Below are 21,396 nucleotides of genomic sequence, written 5' to 3'. Positions count from 1 at the left end.
TTTGGGCCACGACCTTTTTATTGTGTGTCGCGGCCCAGGCTTGCATAAAAAAAAGGATTGGCCGCGGCCCAGGCTTGCATAAAAACAAGGATTTTGGCTGTTGGGGGCACTTTGGGCCGCAGCTCCTTTTTGTCAGGCCGCTGCACACGACGCAGACAGAGAGGGATTTAGTCCCTGTTCTTGATCAGGCCGCAGCCTGGGTTTTTGGGGTCGCTACCAAAAATGGGTTTTCATTTATGGGAACATAAACCTAAGGGCTCGAGATCGATCCTACTATCCGAGTTAGTAGGATTCGACGTCCCGGAGGCTAGGAATCAGTTCAGAAGCCTTTATTTACTCATTATTGACAGAATTCCATATTTGGTTATGACTAGGTGATTGCTAAGGAACTTAAGGACTGATCGTTCTCAAAGGTCATTCTTTTATTATTTCACGCTCAAACTAGAGGTAAGAAAACTGCACCCAATATGTGACATGTGATAACTCTTGAATAAAGAGTATTTCATGTGCTTTTGAGCTTATAATTGTGGAAAAATTGTGAGCGATGTTAGTTTATTTTTAGCTTTTGTAGCTAAGGTGTTTTTATGATCTTAGTTAAGTTTAGTTATTTTTGTAGTTTTTAATAGCTCATTGGTTGAAGATAATAGTTTCATGAATAGATATTTGTACAAAGAATGAACTAACATGTGAAACTATCTAAATTAAATTTTGATGGCTGAATTATCAGGTTTTGCTGCAGCAAAGCAAATTTTGCTGAAGCATTTTGATCAGGCAACTTTTGAGCACCTAGAACACGTGGCAAGTCAGTGGGAAAGCTCGAATAGTGGCTGAGGTGGCAAGTACATAAAGCTTGAGTAAAAAATTGGGAGAAAATGACAAAAGAAAATAGGAGACTCATGTTTTTTTCAAGGAGGGGTAATATGGTAATTTGAGGGAAAAAAGGAGGAAACCTAGAAGATACTTAGAGAAGCATCAGCCAAATGAAAAAGGGAGGCAACCATTTTTGGAAAAGAAAAACCAGCAAGAAGAAGGAAAGAAACCCAGAAATCAGCAAGGAAGAAGGAGGACGAAAAAGAGAGCTCAAGCATCATTTTGGATTTGTTCATTCTTCTATTCCTAAACTCCATTTTTATATTTTCTAAGTGATTTCTAAATCTGAATATTATGGGCTGTTTTGATTGTGGATTAATTTTTATTAACTCAGCCATGAACTAAGTTTTAGGTGGCTTGAATTGTTGATGAACCCTATGTTATAGTCTAGTAATTTCTTACACTTTATTTTAGTAAAATCTCTCTTGTTCATTCAATTTTACTTATATTAATTTCTTGTTGCTGTTTGGCCAGAAATGGCAAGAGAGTTAGTTATGTTTAATTCAGGAAAGATTAAATGTAATTGGAAGAACATGGATGACATAAGTCATAATCTAGGTTAAATTATGTTAGTAAGTAACATAGGGATGTGTTATTTGCCTTATGTAACCTTTGAGAATTAAACATTGAATTTGCATTCTTAAATCTGGTTTTTCATAGGAGTATGTTTAATTAGGTAAAATAATTAATGTCATAAAATTTGGGAAAGTTTTCTGAGTGTTTAATGAATTCTTGTTAGCTTAGGGAGTTTTGCTAGAATATTGCTTCCGCAATATGTTCGCAATTTGTTCAGGATGATTAATAAATGGGAAATCAATAATTCAAGTCCATTTTGCAATCCATATATCTCTTTTAAATTTCTTGTTTAGTTCAGTTTTAATTTCAGTATTTCCATCTCTTTTAATATTTTGTTTAGCCTATAAACAACTCATTTGATTTTTAGTACTTTTAAGTTGTGTAGTAATTGTTTCACTTATTTTTCTAATTTACAATCCCTGTGGAGATGATATGCTTATCATTATATTACTTGTGTGATTACGTGCACTTGCGTATTTAAAATCCATTATTAAATTTATCACAACAACATGCATGGTTATTGATGAAGCATGTTGAGTGATCTATATATTGACATTGATTGCATAGTAAATGAATAGCAGCTTTTCCTATCTGTGTATGGCACTTACCTATGAGTAAAGAAACGACAATGGTGTCAGTATTGATTGTGAAGTTGTGACTTATTAGTCAAGTTCGGCAGTAGTACTGAGCACTGGTTGTATGGTATTGGCTTATGAGTCAAGAACGGTATTAGCGTGTTTAACGCGAGCCGAAAAGATTAGATCTAATCGACATAAACATTATCAACATAAGCATGGAATTCTTAACTGACCTCAAGTTCAATCAAAATAAAAGCGCTTGTCTAGTCTAGAGGCTAATTACATAGAGCCAGAGCCAAAGGCTCAGGTGACCATAATGTCACATGGCTTAGGGTGCGAAGCCCAAGTTCGTGACTTATTAGTTACTTATATGGTTTAAGTTTGTGACTTATTAGTTACTTATTTGGTTTAAGTTCTTGACTTATTAGTTACTTATCTAATTCAAGTTCATGACTTATTAGTTACTTCTATGGTTTAAGTTCATGACTCCATAGTCACTTATTTGATATAATTTCGTGACTCCATAGTCACTTATATGGTATAAGTTCATGACTCCATAGTCACTTATCTGATTAGGGCTACAAGCCCCATCATGATTACCAGAATCTTGATATTACATATATGCAATAATAAGTTTTCTTGCTGAGCCTTGGCTTACAGGTGCTATGTTGTAACGCCCTAAACTCTAGGGACCGTTACGGTGTGCCTTTTAAATAGTGCTAAACTCGCTAATTGAGTCATTTGGCCATAATCGTGTAACTACGTATGATTAGCGGTTTAGGGTTAAATTTTTTGGTTAAGATATAACGTTTCACTAAAAAGTTTACTTTATACATTGGGATCCCAAAAATATAATTTAAAGGTTAATTACAAGAAAATATTTAAAACGAGCCGACCTAAGGGGCAAAACAGGGTTTAACCCTAGTTCCTCTTTGAACTCTCGGCCGTGGCGGTCGAGAAGCCACATATGTATACATCGTCACCTAAGCTCTCCAACTCAAGGATGGTCCAAGTTTTGCCTTTACCTGCACCACAAAGCACCCGTGAGCCGAAGGCCAGCAAGAAAACTTGATATGCTCATGAACAAGTAATAACATGTTACTAAGTCATAATAGGCACGCCTACCAATAATAACCCTACTCATGCATGCAAGCAGGTACAAATAAATATTTGGGAAGTCCTACGCTCTGAGTAGATGACTAATAAGTCTCCCGCTCTGAGGTAGATGACTAATAAGTCTCCTTGAGGTAGATGACTAATAAGTCATTCTTTGAACAGTTGACTAATAAGTCACTCTCTAAATAGATGACTGATAAGTCTATCTTGGTTAGATGACTGATAATTCTATCTCAGTCAGATGAATGATAAGTCCATCTTGATTAGATGACTAATAAGTCTATCTTGGTCAAATGACTGATATTTCTATCCCGGTCAGATGACTGATAAGTCTATCCCAGTCAGATGACTAATAAGTCAATCTCGGTCAGATGACTAATAAGTCAATCTCGGTCAGATGACTAATAAGTCCGTCTCGGTCAGATGACTGATAATTCTATCTCGAAGGTCCATACCCTCCTAGCCATGTGACGTGTAGGTCACTTAGCCTTTTTGGCTCTGGCTCTAATTAACTAGCCTTTAGACTAGACAAGCACTTTTAGTTTTTATCGAACTTGAGGTCGGTCTAGCATTAATGCTCATGATGAGTCAATAATTGCAGATGTTGATTACATCTAATCTTTTTGGCTTGCGTTAAACACGCTTAAACCGTCCTTGAATCATAAGTCATTGCCATACGACTAGTGCTCGGTACCAGTGTCGAGCTTGACTAGTAAGTCATAGCTTCACAGTCAATACCGACACCATTGCCGATTCTGACTAATAAGTCAGTGCCATTCACAAGTGAGCAAGAATTGCTAAGCATTTGATATGCAATCAATGTCCACATTTAAACACTCAACATGCCTCAATAATAACCATGCATTTTACATATGGGGTGTAGTTTTCTTACCTCTAGTTCGAGAGAGAAATATGTTAAGATTGACCCTTGAGAATGATCAATCCTTTGATTCTTTAACGGTCACCTAGTCATAACCAAACACAATGTTCAATTAATTAAATCAACAATAAAAGGGTCTTGACCTAAACCTCACACCCGGGACTTCGAATCGTACCAAAATGGTGAGAAGATTTGATCCAGAGCCTTATGAATTGAAACCCCGAGCCAAAAAGCCTTTAAAGTTCCCAAAATATGGATTAGAGAAAATAGAATAGCGCTGCCCCCCTAGCGCCCCAGTGCTACAACCAGGGGAAATTTGCCCTGGCTAGCGCTGTAGCGCCACCCTTTGGGCGCTACAGAGCTAGGACAAGGCAGATTCACCCTGGTTATAGCCTCCTTCGAATCCTCCATTTGCAACCTTAAAATCAAGCTTTCAAACCTCATTTAAATCCCCAATTGAACCTAAAAATCACCGACACATGACCTAGGCATCACAACCCAAGTCACCCTAGCCAAAAACTCCTATCAATTCCCATAATCCAACTAAAAATCCAGCTGAAACTCAAATAGAAAAACCGAGCAAGAACAAGAGTTTTAATGGCTAAAATCTCACCTCAATATCAATAACACACCCTCTTCAATGGTAGAGCAAAACCAAAAACCCTCAAGGCTTGGTTCCCTAGCTTGATTCCTCAAAAATAACTTCAAAAATCAAGGAGAAAAGAATAAGAAATGATGAACGAGAGAAGGTGAAGGAGTGAACTATTTTCTACAGCCTTCTAAGCTTAAATCTCTGATATATATATCCTTTAGGGTCAAAAGAAAAAAATGCCCCTAGGTTATATAAAATCCTCTTAAGGTCACCAAGGCCAAAATTGTTCTTTCGCACCTATGTTGTTAATCATAATTAACACCCTCCAATTCCCGTTATTCTCAATATTCTCAAATGCTAATAAACCACATCCCATTACCCTTTAATTCCTGGTGATGTTCTAATTCTCAAATTACCCCGACACTCATCCCGAGCCCCGAAATTAATCTCGTTATGACCAGACTGATAACTTGCATTCAAAGATCGTCTCATGCCGAATGGCTCGAACAAATCCACATTATAATGTGGTCTTATTAAAAATTCACCAACATGTATGAAAATACACAATTACGCCCTCAATGGGCCAAAATACCAAAATGCCCTTATAATAAAATGTGGACCCATATGCACGCATTCATCATCATATTCTAATATAATTCACATAAACATGCATATAATAATTTAATGGCATAATAAATCAATTATGGCCCTCCCAGCCTCTTAATCAAGGTCTTAAACCTTATTAGGGATTTTGGGGCATTACATATGTGGTGCAGGTAAAGGGAAAGAAAAGCTCACCCACTCTAGAGTGGAGAGCTTAGGTGGTGATGTGTACATATGGCCGCTTGACCACCACGACCAAGGTGTTTCTCAGAGGAACTAGGGTTTAACCCTATTTTTGCCGCTTAGGTCGGTGGGTTGTAATTTTTACACTGTAATAACTATTTTGGATTGTAAATAACTTTGTGAACACTTTTATGGGCACATGTACAATTTTATGCTTTAAATAAAATATATCTATTCTTTTTTATCGAGATTTTTCACCTTAGCCTATTAATAACACCTAGATGCAAGTTTATAGCCTAATGACTCATTTTGAGAGTTAAGCATTGTTTAAAGTTCACAGTAACGGTCTTGGAGTAACTAGGGTGTTACACTCCAATCTTGGAACTCCACATTCCTGTATATAAATTTGCGAACTCTTATGTCTTTTCAATAAATCAGACACTCCCGCTCTAACAATCCTTAATAACTTCATTGAACCTATGAATCGATTATGAACTAGAATACTTCCTGCCCCTCGTTTCATTTCCCAGAATGAGTATGTCTCATTTCTTATCTCACAATATGTTATTCAGAGTCACTGTAGACGTCGATCGATATTCATCACCGTGACAATTCAATAAAGGGACCATACTTGCCTCCATGTCTTGAAAACTTACACATTCAAGGTAAAATGCTTAAAGACTGAGTCGTTCCTTCAGGTTGTCATTGTTGGGAATTGTGTCCTTAAAGCAAATATAGTTGACAAAAGTTTTAATGAAATAAAAGAATGAATAGAATTATTGTATATATGTAACTTATATACTATATTATTGTTAATAATATTAAGTAAATATAAAAAAATTCCCATGTTCATCTATGTGGTCTCAATCTCATATTGGTATGAGAGGATCGAGATTGAGATAATGAACTTAAATAGTTCGCAGTAAAATAAAGTTGTGGAATCATTAGATTAATTACTGCTAGTGCGGTCCTCTAGTATTATGAATACATGTGACCTAGATTTGGGTTACTAGTGTAGTAGGACACTTTAGTGGAGGGACTTTGCATGCTAAGAGTATGTAGAACTTGACCAGATGTGATTTAATAATACTTATTTAAATACTGTATCGTAGTATTATAAAATACATCAACTAATGATCATATACAAACTGATCTTAATTCTGAAGATACTATGAACTCCTATATATGTCATTTGATCATTTGATTCATGCGTTATGGTTTGTCAGAATAATCAGGCTAAGAACTATTGTTTTGGGGACTCAATGATGTATATGGTTGGGGACATAGGTTAACAGAAATGAATTATATACCTTCTTATAGATTGAATGATGATTCCCTATTGGGTTGGATTTTGGAACTGAAAAGGTTATTGACGTCAAAGTCATAATCATATTATGAATTAACCTTCACTAGTAAAGTCGACAGTACACTAGGAATCAAGATATAATTAAAAGGGTAAAGCGGTAATTTTATTCCCACTTATTTATGAATCATGAATAGAGGATTAATTTGTATGTAATGATTATATCAATGAACACTTTATGGTTATAATAAAGTACTCAGTAAATATGTCTTTAATTCTCAATAGTTCAATCTCATATTTATATTGGAATAATCATGAGATTAATAAATATGATTATTGAATCAAAGAGCTTTTGTTAATAATCTTTTATTTATTGGAGCTTGAAATTATAGGTCCATAGGTCCATAGGTCCTCGGGGCGGCTCTATCAACACTAATCAATGTAAGAGTCGATACAAGGGTTGAACTATGAATTACCTATTAGTGATAATATTTATTCTTCGTGATTAATGTGTAATTATGATAATTGAAGTTGCACAATTTATTATGGCATTTATGAAATTTTTTAAATTCTGTAGAAATAGAAGAAATTGATTTTAATGAATTATTTTATTTAAGTGCAAACATATAAATATGGATAGTGAAAATTGGTTTTGATTATTATATTTATTTAATTAATAATAAGATGATAATGAAAATTCAAATTTTGAATTTTGAAATTTAAGTTGTTATATTTTCCAATAAAAGATGATACCTTATTTGAATTTCTAATTATTAATTAATTAAAATAAAAACACATGAAAAATCAAATCACATTTTCAGGCATATGCCACACGCATAGGGCGTGAACTGCTCTTTCCGTGTAGCACTACTGATGTGATCAATTATTGGGTTTTTATTTTATTTTTAATTAATTAATAAAATATTTTTAAAGGGGTTTTAATTAGTTAATTATTATTATTATTATTAAAGATGATTATTTTTTATTTATTATTATTATGATAATAATGTCTATATATTCTATATGATAGAAAATAGAAACAACAAGTTTTTACAAAGAAAAAAAACTATCATCTTTTTCACAAAACAAAAACCTTTCTCTCTAGCCTATAATCAAGAGTCTCATGTGTTGAGAATACTTTTGATTCACAAAATTTGTAACGCCCTACTACCTTAGAGTTGTTACCATGTGAGTTATAAATGTTCCATTAGCTCGCTAATCGAAGTTTTAGGTTAAAAGTGTGACTAACTTAAAATAAAACTCGTTTAACAACATTAATTATAAAGATTTCGACATTCATTGAAATCATAAAAAGTTATACATTTAGGATCCCAAAATACTGTTTTAGAAAATGTATTACAACTCAAAATATAAATCTGATCGACCTAAGCGACAAAACAAACCATTACAATACATTTCCCAAAATAACCATGGTCGTGACAGTAATGCAGGCCGAACATGTACCTGTCGCTCCACGCTCTCCATACTCATGGTTGATCAACCTTTCCTTTGCCCTTACCTGCACCACATAGCACCCATGAGCCGAAGCCCAGCAAGAAAACTTAACAAATAACAAATCACACATGTCAATCCACAATATATAGCAAAACATTCAACAGACTAAACACATAGCTGCCAATGCCGACCTAGGTGCTTTAACGGCCCTGGGTTCGCAGTCTTCACCATGCGGGTGGATACAACACCCTTAGAGGGTCTCGCCCTAGAGCCTGCACTCATCGTGCTCAACACCGATCCCAGCCCCTTGCTGTTCCCGGCTTCATGCCGTTCTCGGCCTTCGGCGCTCTAGCCCTCGTCTTTCAATTATAAATATGCATAACATTCACGGATATTCACACATATATTAAACATAAACAATAGGACCATGCCCTGCTTTATGGGTACAACAATTTTCTTACCTGTGTCTCGAGCTGATTTACTATCGCGATCCCAAGCACGATCCCCTAATCCGAGCTTTGACGAAAACCTAGTCACAATGCATCCATAATCACAATTCATCAAGCGCTAAACCAAATACCAACTTCAAAATATTACTCTAGCATCTACAGCCTTGAATTCTACTAAACTGGGTAGAACCCTTCCCGAGCCTTAACATTTGAATTTCTGAATTTAAAACCTTAATTTCTCATTTTCCCCATTTTAAGTCGCGACCCGCCCCCTAGGGTTGCGACCCGCTACAAGTCAGAGAGTAGAGCTCTCTCTACTGAAGGACACGGGCCGCGGCGCGCCTTGCCCTGCACCACTACGCCTGGGAAATCTTATGGGCTCCCCAGGCACTTTTGCACACATGGGGCGCGACGCCTGTAGAACAGGGCTGCACTACAAGCCCCAGAAACTCAGAAACCATCAATTTTTCCTATGTTTCCCCGATTCTAAATCCATAATTCACACTCCAAACACCCTTTAAACCCACAATTGAGTCTAGATTTCCTATCCACACAAACTAGGCATCATAACAATCCTAGAAATAGTTTCATATACTCACCAAACACTCAAAACCAAACTTAGAGTCCATTCACATGCATGCCTATTGTTCTAGCAGAATTCAACAGAATCAACAACTAAAATCCCTTACCTTTATGATATCCTCAATCCTTGAGCTAATCCCAAACACAACAAGCTTTCAATCCTTAAATTTCTTAGTCTCAAGACCTCAAAATTCCATCATCTTCTAAGTGCCAAAGAGAGGGAGAGAGATTGAAAGAGTTTCTATTTTCTGTCCTTTTCTTAATTCTAGAGGTGTATTCTTTTGATCAGTTTAATCCTATCCTCAGCCACCTAAGTCCCCAAAATGCCCAAAATATCCTTAAGTCTTTCTTAACCCTTTAGTCCCACCTAATGCAATTCCATCAATTTCCACTTCCCACTAAATCCTCGAGTGTCCCTATAAATCCCCATTTAATCCTAATAGGAAATTGGCTTACAAAGTTGCCCGATACACCCTGGTGGATGGAACCTTGTACAAGAGAGGGTTCTCTATCCTACTCTTATGATGTATCAGTGAAGGGGAAGCCCAAAAAGTTCTCTACAAGAAACATGAAGGGGAATATGGGAACCACACCTGTGGACAATCAAAGATCAGGAAGGCTATGAGAAAGGGGTACTATTTGCCCACCATGGAAAAAGATGCCACCCACTTTGCATGTAGGTGTGAAAAGTGTTAGAGACTTGCAAACCACCCAAGGCAACCCCCAAATGAGATAGTTAACATGACTAGCCCCTAGCCTTTTGTAGTGTGGGGGATAGCGAACTACCCTGTGGAGAGGAGGAGAAAAGTATGCAGTAGTGTCGGTGGATTAGTTCACCAATTGGGTCAAGGCGGAGCCTCTACTAAAAATCACTACCAAGCATATCACCTCGTTCGTCACCAAGTTAATGATCTGTAGGTATGGAGTGCCCTAGAAAATCATATCTGATAATGACACTTAGTTTGAAGGTGGCTTATTCAATGCTTACTCTGAAGGGTTTCTCGGCCATGGTACATCCCTAGGACAATGGACAAGTGTAGGCCATCAACAAGGATCTTGGATTAATGATCTACCCAATGTTCTTTGGGCCTACAGAACCATGCCACACTCGACCACTAGAGAAACCCCATTGTCCCTACCTTATTGGTGCAAAGATGTGCTTTCAATGGAGATGAAGATCAACTCCTTCACGATACAAGCCTACGAGGATTAAGCTAACTGAATTGCAATGGCTGAAAATTTGGACCTGCAAAAGAAAAGAGGGAGAATGCATAGCTAAAATTGGCAACACACAAGCAGTGGGCTGGGAGACACTACAACTCCAGAATGCTAGAGCGAGCATTCAGAGTAAGAGACCTAGTGTTGAGGAAATTCCACCCCAACACCTGAGATCCAGGGGTAGGTGTACTGAGGGCAAACAGTGAGGGACGCTACTAGGTTTCCCAAGTGATACCTCCAAATGATACCATTGTACCTCGTGCATGGAATGCATAATTTCTAAAGAAAATTATCAGTAAGACCTTCACACTTAGTGCAAGAAATGGAAAAGGTTGTTTTTATTGTTACATGCGTAAAGTAGTAGAAGAGTATCCGTGGTTAGTTTATTTTATGTCATCCCTATCTAAGTAGTTGTGAATAAAAGAGGTCACCCAAATGCCCTCATGATGTAGTAGATGCATTATTTCCATATGCGCATTCTACTTGTTATCAATAGAATATGTTTCCTATTTTGCATATTATATTTTTTATTTAAAAAAGCGCTTATCTAACTCATGTACACCCATTGCCATTTGAAATTGTCAACATGTATATAAGAGAAAAATGAACAAAGTGCTCGATGAAATAAATCATGTCAACCACTTCGAGTGTAGGATACATAGCAAAAAAAAAAACCTTGTAAAGCATCTCCTGGGTCCATGATGATTAGGTACCCTTATGTATATTAAGGGAGTCAAAAGGTTTCACAAGGGTGGCCTTCTAATAAAGGCTCCTACCTCAGATCCCCCATCCACGAGGGGTAAGACCTCAAGAAGGATGCCCACTAGTAAGCTTAGAGTGGTAACCAAGTCGTCTTGCCAAAAAGGGTCTTAAAAGAGATGCATGTAAAAATAGTACTATGCCTTAGCGAGAAGGATGCTTCTCGAACAAAACTAAAAAGTGCGTGAAAAAATTATAAAAGGATGGCAAAGAACAAAGGGTTAACATATCCTTAGAAAAATAGTCAAGGTGCACACAGAAGAATATCATCATCATCATGTCAAAAAAGACTTATAAAAATTCCTCATATAGAAAAAGGACTTATCAAAGTCCCTTTCACAAAATATCAAAAGTGGGTCACAAAGGCTCAGGAGGCCAATATATCCTTACAACCACTACAAAAATAAAAAAAGGTTCCAAACACAAAATTTTCATACATGAATGCAGACTTAAAAGGGTCCTAGATGTAAGAGTTCCATACATGATAGCGGAATTGCAAAGTTCCAAACATACACAAAAAAAGTAAGTAAAAGAGCTTAGGATAAAAGGGAAAAGGGTCATGCGACACTTATTTCAAAAGATGGGAAATAAACCTCGAAGATGACCCTATGGGTTCCCACCTCGACCTCTCCACTCAGCAACTTTCTCAGTAGCATAGTCACAAAAGGGAGATAAGTTAGAGTCGGTGTTGAGCCTCCAAACGTCATTCAACGTTCGCTCAACTATGCTATTCTCGACGTTCACCAGCTCGACTTCGAGAACACCAGCACTCTCATTGAGGGTCTTGATAGTGGCCTCAAGCCTATTTTTGGATCAAGAGGTTCAAATGGCATTAGCCATCACATCATCCCTCATGCGAACAACTTCGACAAGCTGACTTTCCAAATCATTGATCAGCACAGTCAACTTATCATTGTCTGTTTGAACCAAGGAAAGGTCCTTCATTGCCACCTCAAGCTCAAATTGCAAGCACTATGTAGAGGAAGAACTTGAGGCAACGAAGCGATGTCCGAAGATGGAAGCCTGAGTACTGCAAAAAAAAGTAGAATGTTAACAATTGAGCACTAATAAAAATAAAAGTTTTATAATGAGTGTCTCAACGAATACCTGAGTAGAAGCTCCCAAAAAAGCCTCGCCTAGATCAATGTCTAGAATATCATACATGGACTTCCATTCGGCCTCAAGATTCCTCCCCATGTGATGGCTCATGACCTCTCCATATTGAGCCGCCAGAGGATGCCCCCAAGGGGTAGAAGTATAGGCCTGATAAGGCGAAGCACACACATCCATTGAAGCATGCCTAGACAGAGAAGGAGACCAAGAGGATCCTAACCCATCAATGGAAGCATGGGGGGCGGAAGTGCGAGGAGTCGCCTCATTGGGAAATGATGCACCCAGGGATCCCCTCTTATGTGCAACCACGGGGATGAGAGAATATCATCGAAAGAGGGTATGAAAAAGTTCCTCTTCAGGATAGAGGAAGACAGAGAAGGAGCAATAAAGACAAACTCGTCACCTATTGGTGATGACATGATTCGCGAGGTAAAATTTTCTACACATTCGTCATCTGCCGACTCCTTACCCCTATTAGTCGATTACTTGAAGCATGAATAATTCTTTGAGTCCACCTTGACGTCGGCCTCCGTATCCATCAAGTCATTATCAACATAGAGATAATCCTCATCTTCATCATCATCAACTGCACACTCTAGTTCAAGAAACATGGATGAGATAGAACACAAAGAAGTTGACTGGTAAGGAGACAATAACCCATATAAGTGAAGATTTTCTTCAGTGAAGAGACTGTTGTCCTCCTTGCTGACGGCTCGGTCAGGATCTTTGATACACACTTGGACGTCGTAGGACTCAAGTCAGGACCAACTATCCACTTAAGTCCTAATTTTTTTAATTAGTCGAATCCTAGAAAAAGAATACAGATAAGTAAAATGAAGAAAATAATAAAAGAAAACGAGCTTACTTGACAGGCTAAATTGGGTATATTGTGTGGAAACGCTATCCGTGAAGAAAAATTCACTCTTCCATGAACCCCTATTCATAAGGGAGCCCTCCACGAGGGGAAACCTCATGAGGGCTACAACCTTCTAGAGTTGGTAGAAGCCGAGAGCCATTGGGTTTGACCACAAAGTGAACAAATAATGGACCTCCTTTATCGAGGGTATGCGATGGTGCACTTGCTTGTACAGAAGAGGCTCCAGTTCGACATTACCCAACATTACCCAAGAATTAGGCGATCACTGAAGAGGCTCCAGTTCGAAGTAGTCAAGAACCTTCACAAAGAAATGGTGGAGTGGCAGGGCTCCCCAAGCCTGATGACAGAATAACTAAGAGCCACGAACCCTCCCGTGGGCTATGCGAATGACAGTCGGGTGCAAGAACAATGTAGCGGACAGTAGGTGATAGTTGATGAGCTTTCAATATATTGGAAAGATTACTCCTATTCATGGTGGGCTCGATGCCCATGATGGAAAAATCGTCAGGGCTCCTGCTCGGCATGGTTGGTATCTGAACAGAAACAAGTCTTGGTTTGTGACAAACCAACTTTTTCAATATTATAGAACGTTCCATGCATGTCCTATATCTATTCGCATGCTACTTAACTTTATATCATCTGACCATAGACGATGGGGGTAGAAACAAAGGAAAGATCATGGAAAGAAACACAGGTTCGTGTGGATTAGGGGCTTCAGCACCATAGTCGCCACTAGGGGATGGAGGCTTGGGAGGGAAGTTTTCTTCTAAGTAGGTAACATCAGCTAAGTGGTCCCGAAGAGTCGATTTTAGTAGAGCAATATATGACTCATGATAAGGGGGGAAATTCAAAGTCTCACCCCCAGTGACGAGCTCCAGCTTACTCTCAAGGCCCCATACCTTATTCCTAAGGTCAAATAACCGCTGCAGGTAGCGCATTCGTGCACCCACGTTAGTGGTGGTTTTGTGGGTATCGAGGTTGGAGTCGAAAGATGAAAATTGAATAAGTTTGAAACCAGGAGGGACCTTAAAGAACCAACCAGTCGCCATGAGTAGACTAAGATTTGACGGACGTGTGTGCGTGAAGACAACCCTATATCTACAAAATAAATAGGGTGCAATTAAGATAAAATAAGACACTACTCATGCACGCCTATCACACCATGGGTATAGGAAATTCTTAAAGGAAGACTACATACGAAACTATGACCTCCACAGTCATGTAAAAGCAAAGAAAAACACAAACTAGGTCGTCAACAAAAAAAAGGCATACCTGGATGTGCAAGCTCAAACCCCTTGATATGTGAGGATGAGTCTTTGGATGTGCGAAGATGACCTCCTAAGCGAGAACAAGGTGACTAAGTGCAGAGTAGAAAGAAAACACCTCACACTCCCTACAATACTTGCATGGGAAAAGGAAGGATGAGTAAAAAAAAAATTAAGGGGAGAAAATTACCTTAAGAATGCTTCAAAGGTGATAGAACCTTTGACCTCTTGGAAATAATATAGAACAAATACCACTAGTGTAACGACCCAAAATTGCTTATAAGGCTTAAGGGCCTTGATTAGTGTGCTGGGAGGACATAATTGGTATATGTGTGATTTTAAATGATTAAATACATGAGTATGTAGCATGCATGATTACATGATTATATGATTAAATGCATGTGTAATGAGTATTTGATATGCATGTGGGCCCTGCTTACTTTTTAAGGGCATATTTGTAATTTTGGCCCGTTGAGGGCATAAATGTAATTATATGTGATAAATTGTTGAGACCACATTGTTATGTGGATATATTTTCAGCATGTGGCTTGAGACGATCCTAGTGAGCGGATTGTAGTCACGGCGGGGATTAATACCCTGCTCGGGTGGAGCCTACGGGTATTTTTGGGAATTTAGAAAATATATTGGGGATTATTAAACATTGGGGAAATAAATGGTAATTAATTGGATGATAGGATTTAATTGGTAAATATTAGGAACATTTGAGGAATTAGCATGAGTTGGGAGAAAAATGACCCTTTTACCCCTATGAGCCACTTGAGGAATTAGTAACCATAGGAGGGGCAAAATGGTCTTTTCCTGGAGAGGATATATTCAGACTTATGTTTAGAATATAATTGAAGGCTGTAGAAATATTGAAGAATGAAACAGAATGCACTCTTTCTCTCTCACGATTTATCCTCACTCTCTCTCACTTGGTGACTGAATTTTGAAGCTAATTGAAGGGATTTAAGACTTGAGAGCTAAGGAATAAGGAAAGGGGTATTAGCTTGGGCTTTGGCTGGAGTTTTTGAAGAAAAGCTAAGGGATTTCTAGCTAGGAGTTGGAGCTGGTAAAACAGGGAGAAACTTAGTCACAATTGAGGTAAGAATTTTGGTCTTGAACTATGAATTTTCTTTGGTTTGTTAGGTAGAGTTTTGAGTATTCAAGTAAAGAGTTGTAGCAGAATGGGGGTATGAAGTCTAGTTGTATTAAGCCAGTAATTGAGGGATATTGTTGTGATTATTATGTCTGAATTGAAGTGCATTTTTTGTATTAATTATTGGTAATTATTTGATGAAAATAAGTGATTATGGGTCTGAATTCGTCGTGGATCGGTGTTGTGTTGGGGAGGTTTTTGAGGGAAAATTCTAGGTTAATTTGAGTGTTCTTGGCTGGGAGAAGGAGGATTAAACCCAAGTTTTCTCTGGGTTCGTAGGGCGCACCGCGACCTAGCCTGAGGGGCGTCGCGGCGCGTGTGGCCCTTCAAGCTTGGATGCTCTTTGACTTGGGGCAAGACACGACTTGCTGAGCTAGGTCGCGACGTGCCTGGGGATTTTTTCCTTAGAATTATTTCTAGAATTGGTATGGTTCAGGGATTCGAACTTAGGTGCCTGGGACAATTTCTACTACCCGGTTTAGTAGAAATGGAGGTCCCGGAGGCTAGTATCTATTTCCTAGGTATTTTATTTCGATTGGAGGTTGATGGATACCCTTTGGCCTTCGTGACTAGGTTTATCGCCAAGGCTCAGGATTGAGGATTGTGCTTGGGACTGCTCTGTTACCTCCGCTCAGAATTCAAGGTAAGAAAACTACATCTGTATGTGTGGCTATGTTGGAACCAAGGTTCCCTATATTTGAATGCAATATAATTATGATATGTATTGTGACCATGAAATAAACGGCCTAAGAGTGCTGGAACTGATACATGCACACAGGATGCGACTCGACCATTGGTAGCTGAGGTTAGTTAACTAATCACTGAGCTCGGCCTAAGTGAGCTAGGGTTAGTGGGTTAAACACTGGACTCGGCCTAAGTGAGTCGGAGATAGTGGGTTAAACAGAGGGTGCGACCTAAGGGTGTCAGCCCTGAGTATTGTATGATATGTTTACTGTTGTTGATTTGATGATTATGGCATGTTAAATACCTGGATGATAGATTGTTGATTTGTCGATTCTTATCACTAATTATGTGACTGCTATGGCCTGTTGAATATCTGGTTAATGTCTTAGAACATTTCTTATCCATACTTTCTGACAGCCTCTGATTCCTTAAATTAAAGATTGTATCTTTTTAAACTTATAATGATAATAAAATATTTTTTTCTTTTTACATTTAATTAATTCAAAAGTGAAATGTTGGATTTTTATTTTTATTATTTATTTTAATAAAATTAAAATAATAATTATATAATTAAATAAACATATAATATTTGAAATTCAAAATTCAAATCCTATGGACACTTTACACATGAGTGTGGCGAGTGGCATGAGCCACACTCTGTGTCCCTAATTTTTTTCTCATTTGTTTGTTTAATTAAAATTAAGACAATATATTTGTTTAAAATAAATATAAATATTATTTCAAAATTAATATAAGTTAATTCAAAAATAACCTTATCTTAATTTATCTGTTTGGAGTAATTATCTTATACTAAGATAATATTTAACTCTCTTTAATATTAATTCAAACACGAATTGATATTAAGTTGAATTACTATAAAGTTCTTCAAATAAATCTAATTAGTCAAATAATTAATTAATTACACATAATTATCACTTAGTCTTGGAAAATTAATTCTTTTGCAATTTAGTCATTTTATCCAGTAATCTTGTCTATGACATCTTTATCCTTGACAGTGTAGTACAGAGGCGACTTAGGGACCATGGACTTATAATACCAAGCTTCCATAAACCAGACTATTAATTAAACTCTTTAATTAAATAATCTTATTTATTAATTCCATCACTACTCCACTATAAATATGGAATTTCACTCTTAGTAATTATAAGATTATAATTATAGAGTAATATCTTGCAGTCCATTGATATAATCAATATATGTAGTTATGTCCTCTATTTATTGGTCCGCTAATTAGAGCCGGTTAAGAATTGTCATTTTACCGTCCTAATTACCTCTTATTCCTTAAGTACAATTAATTCATCAATGAATAATTAATCTATAATTATATTATAGATTTGAGCTCAATAACTATTCAGTCCCAAAACCAACACTTAAGGGAACTAATATTTGATCCGTTTGGGAAGCATAGATTGCATTATTGTAAAATCATGTTCCCAGCCATTCAAGATATTGAATCTCCAAAACATAAGTCGCTATCCTCATTATATTAAGAGACATTAACAGAAGAATAAAAAAATCCAATAAACATGAACAAGAGCTCATGTCTACTCAAGATTTAGAATGATTGACAAATGAACATCTTTTAAGATATGAATTAAATATTTAAGGCAAACGGTAAGTTTATAAAGAACTTAATTCACATCGGTCCTGTCATATATAATCATAATTATATAAAGTACAATAACTAAGATGTCTATCCACATCAATATTCTGAATCTAGATTACTTGAATCTATCTATATGCTTAATAAACCGCATTAGCAAACAAATTTTAGAAATAATACATAAAATGAAAATGATCATCTCAATTGATGTTGATGAATAGTTTCTCATTTATAACCAAAAGGCAAAACAGAGGAAATATTACAAAGTAATCACAGCCTTACACGTAGGTAAACAAATATAACATAAAAGAGAATATTACGAAAAATAATGCAAACGGTGCTGAGGGTGATAGCTGGTAATGATTATCATGGGATTGCACAAATCTCCAACAACTTTGGGTGCACATTTAATGAACTGAAAATACCCCTGCATATTCTATTCTGTAACACCACCCCTCAAGCAAGAGGGTGACTTCATCACACCGAGCTTGTCAACTAGGAACTGAAATCGTGAGTGTGCCAGGCCTTTTGTCAAGCAGTCTGCAACCTGATCATGTGAGAGGATATATCTAATTCCAAGCTATTTCTGAAGTACTTTGTCCCTTACAAAATGCACATCCAATTCGATGTGTTTTTTCCTAACATGATATACTGGATTTCCAGCGAGAGCACTAGCACTCACATTGTCACACCAAATCACTGGAGCAGCTGGAAGCTTGAGTTTCATTTCTTTAAGTAGTTCCTGCAGCCAAGAAAGTTTAGAAGCTAGTTGAGCCAAGGCCCTGTACTCTGACTCAGTACTGGACCTTGCTACAATAGTTTGCTTTTTGGAAGACCATGAAATGAGAGAATATCTAAGGAAGACACAATAGCCTGCTACAGACCGTCGATCATCTTGGCAACATGCCCAATCTGCATAAGAGAATCCAGTAAGAGAGAGTCTATCACTTGGAGAAATGTGTAAACCATGGTTCAGAGTGCCCTTTAGTTACCTTAGCACTCTCTTGGTCGCACTCCTATGGATTGTTGTAGGACATTTCAGAAACTGACTAAGTTTGTTGACTGCAAATGAAATGTCTGGTCTTGTGTGTCTAAGATATTGAAGTGCTCCTATCACGCTCCTGTAGAGTGAAAGTTCTACCATAGGCTCACCATCATGAATAGACATAGGCTTGCTAGCTGTCATTGGTGTTGGACTTGGTTTCATGTTGCTCATGTTGATTCTCTGTAATAGTTCAGTGATATACTTTCCTTGAGATAAGTACAAACCAATCTCATCTTTGAATACTTCTATCCCTAAGAAGTAGTGATATGCCCCTAAATCTTTGAGTGGAAAAGTCTTGTTTAATCGACTTATGAACTTTTCTAACTCAGTGGACTTACTTCCTGTGATGACTACGTCATCAACATAAATGAGTACCATAAGAACAAAATCAGGATGCTTCAACATGAAGAAGGAAGAATCTGCCTTAGAATTCTCAAATCCCCATTGCAACAGAGTTGTCTTGAGTTGATCATACCAGGCCCTTGGAGCCTACTTCAAACCATAGATTGACTTCTCCAACTTGCACACATGATGAGGTTTGGTTGGATCCTCAAAGCCTTGAGGTTGAACCATGTAAACATCCTCATCCAAGATGCCATTAAGAAAGGCATTGTTTATGTCAAGCTGCCTAATATCCCAGTTATATGCAATAACTATAGTCAAGACAACATGCACTGTAGTGGGTTTGATAACCGGACTGAAAGTTTCACCAAAATCCATCCCTGATCTTTGGTGAAACACCTTGGCGACAAGTCGGGCCTTATACCGTTGAAAGGAACCATCAGCATTTCTTTTAAGTTTGTAGACCCACTTGTTCCCAACAACATTGTAAGAAGGTGAAGAGGGTACTAAGGACCAAGTTTTATTCCTCTTCAGTGCTACAATTTCAGTGTTCATGGCAGTATTCCACCCCTCATGGTGAAGAGCTTCCTGAACAGAAGAAGGCTCCTGAAAATCCAAAGGAGAAGTGACAGTACCAAGCAAAATACGAGGCTTAAAAATTCCTGCTTTTCCACGAGTGACCATAGAGTGAGTAGGCAAAATGGGAGCTGATGGAGGTGATACTAGAGGCTCAAGATCAAGTATAGAGGCTGATGAATTTGGTTCAGGTATCAGGCCAGCAGCAGGGTGGCTAAAATCAGTGTCAAGTATCATATCAGAGTGTGCAAATGAAGTTGCAGATGTTGGTGAGCTAAGTTCAGGAGTAGAACATACCTGATCACGTGTGGAAGGTCCTAGAGATGGTGGTTCTGCACTAAACTGAGAGGAGTAAGATGGAAAAGGCAGATGAATCCAAGAATGGGGCAAAGAAACAGTGATCTATTTTTCTGGTTGGTAATTGTTTAAGAAACCAGTGGTAAATGGAAATTCCTTCTCATTAAATATGACATGCCTCGAGAAGTAGATCCTACCATGAGGACTCAAACACTTATAACCCTTATGAACTTCACTATACCCGAGATTAACACACATAATTGAGTGGTATTGGAACTTATGTGTTTGATATGCTCTAAGACAAGGGAAACATGTTGTGCCAAACACCTTAAGAAACTTATAGTCAGGAAGTTTTGAATGAATGAGTTCAAAAGGAGTTTTATTACGTAATATAGGAGGAGTGGGAAGCCGGTTGATTAAGTAGTACACAGCAGTCTGAAATGCATCAGACCAGTATTTTTGCGGCATAGCATCTTGAGCCAAAAGAGTAAACCCCATTTCTACAATGTGCCTATGCTTACGTTCAGCTCGGCCATTTTGAGCTGAGGTGTGGGGACATGGATGATCAAACAATATATCACTCCTATCAACAAGTTCAGTAAAGGGTTGATACTCTCCACCCCAATCTATCCAAAGTTTCTTGATTTTTCTATCAAATTGAGTTTCCACCATAGCCTTAAATTGAACAAATGCAGCTAGTGCGTCTGATTTATTTTTCACCAAATAGAGCCAAGTGTGTCTACTATAATCATCCACAGAATGAATATAGTATTTGAAATTTGTATGAGAGGTAATAGGAGCTAGTCCCCATAGATCTCTATGAATAAGATCTAGAAGACCAGTAGCTCTAGAATGAGAATTTTGAAAAGGAAGAGCATGAGATTTGCCAAATTGACATGCATCAAAAAAGTTTTGATTTTCATTGATAGAAACTCTTACATTTGACATTTTTAGAACTTGATTTAATGCATTAACAGAAGGATGTCCTAGACGTCTATGCCAAATGTCTTTTAGGGAATTTAAAGAAACTGAGTTGACAGATTTAGTGTTGGTAGCAACAGCTGAGAAGGATGGGTGAAGTTGAGATGTTTGGAGCTGATAGATCCCATATTTAAGAGTCCCTTGAAGAACCACCTTCCTTGAGTTTTGATCCTTCACACAACAACAATCAGAGAAGAATTCAATGGAAATATTATTATCTGGTGTTAGCTTGGAAACACTAATCAAATTCTTTGAAATATTAGGCACAT

The sequence above is a fragment of the Humulus lupulus genome, chromosome 1 (genome assembly GCF_963169125.1).
Source record: "Humulus lupulus chromosome 1, drHumLupu1.1, whole genome shotgun sequence".
Classification (NCBI taxonomy): Eukaryota; Viridiplantae; Streptophyta; class Magnoliopsida; order Rosales; family Cannabaceae; genus Humulus; species Humulus lupulus.
The sequence above is the reverse complement of the archived record's forward strand: the minus strand, read 5'-3'. Positions refer to the sequence as shown.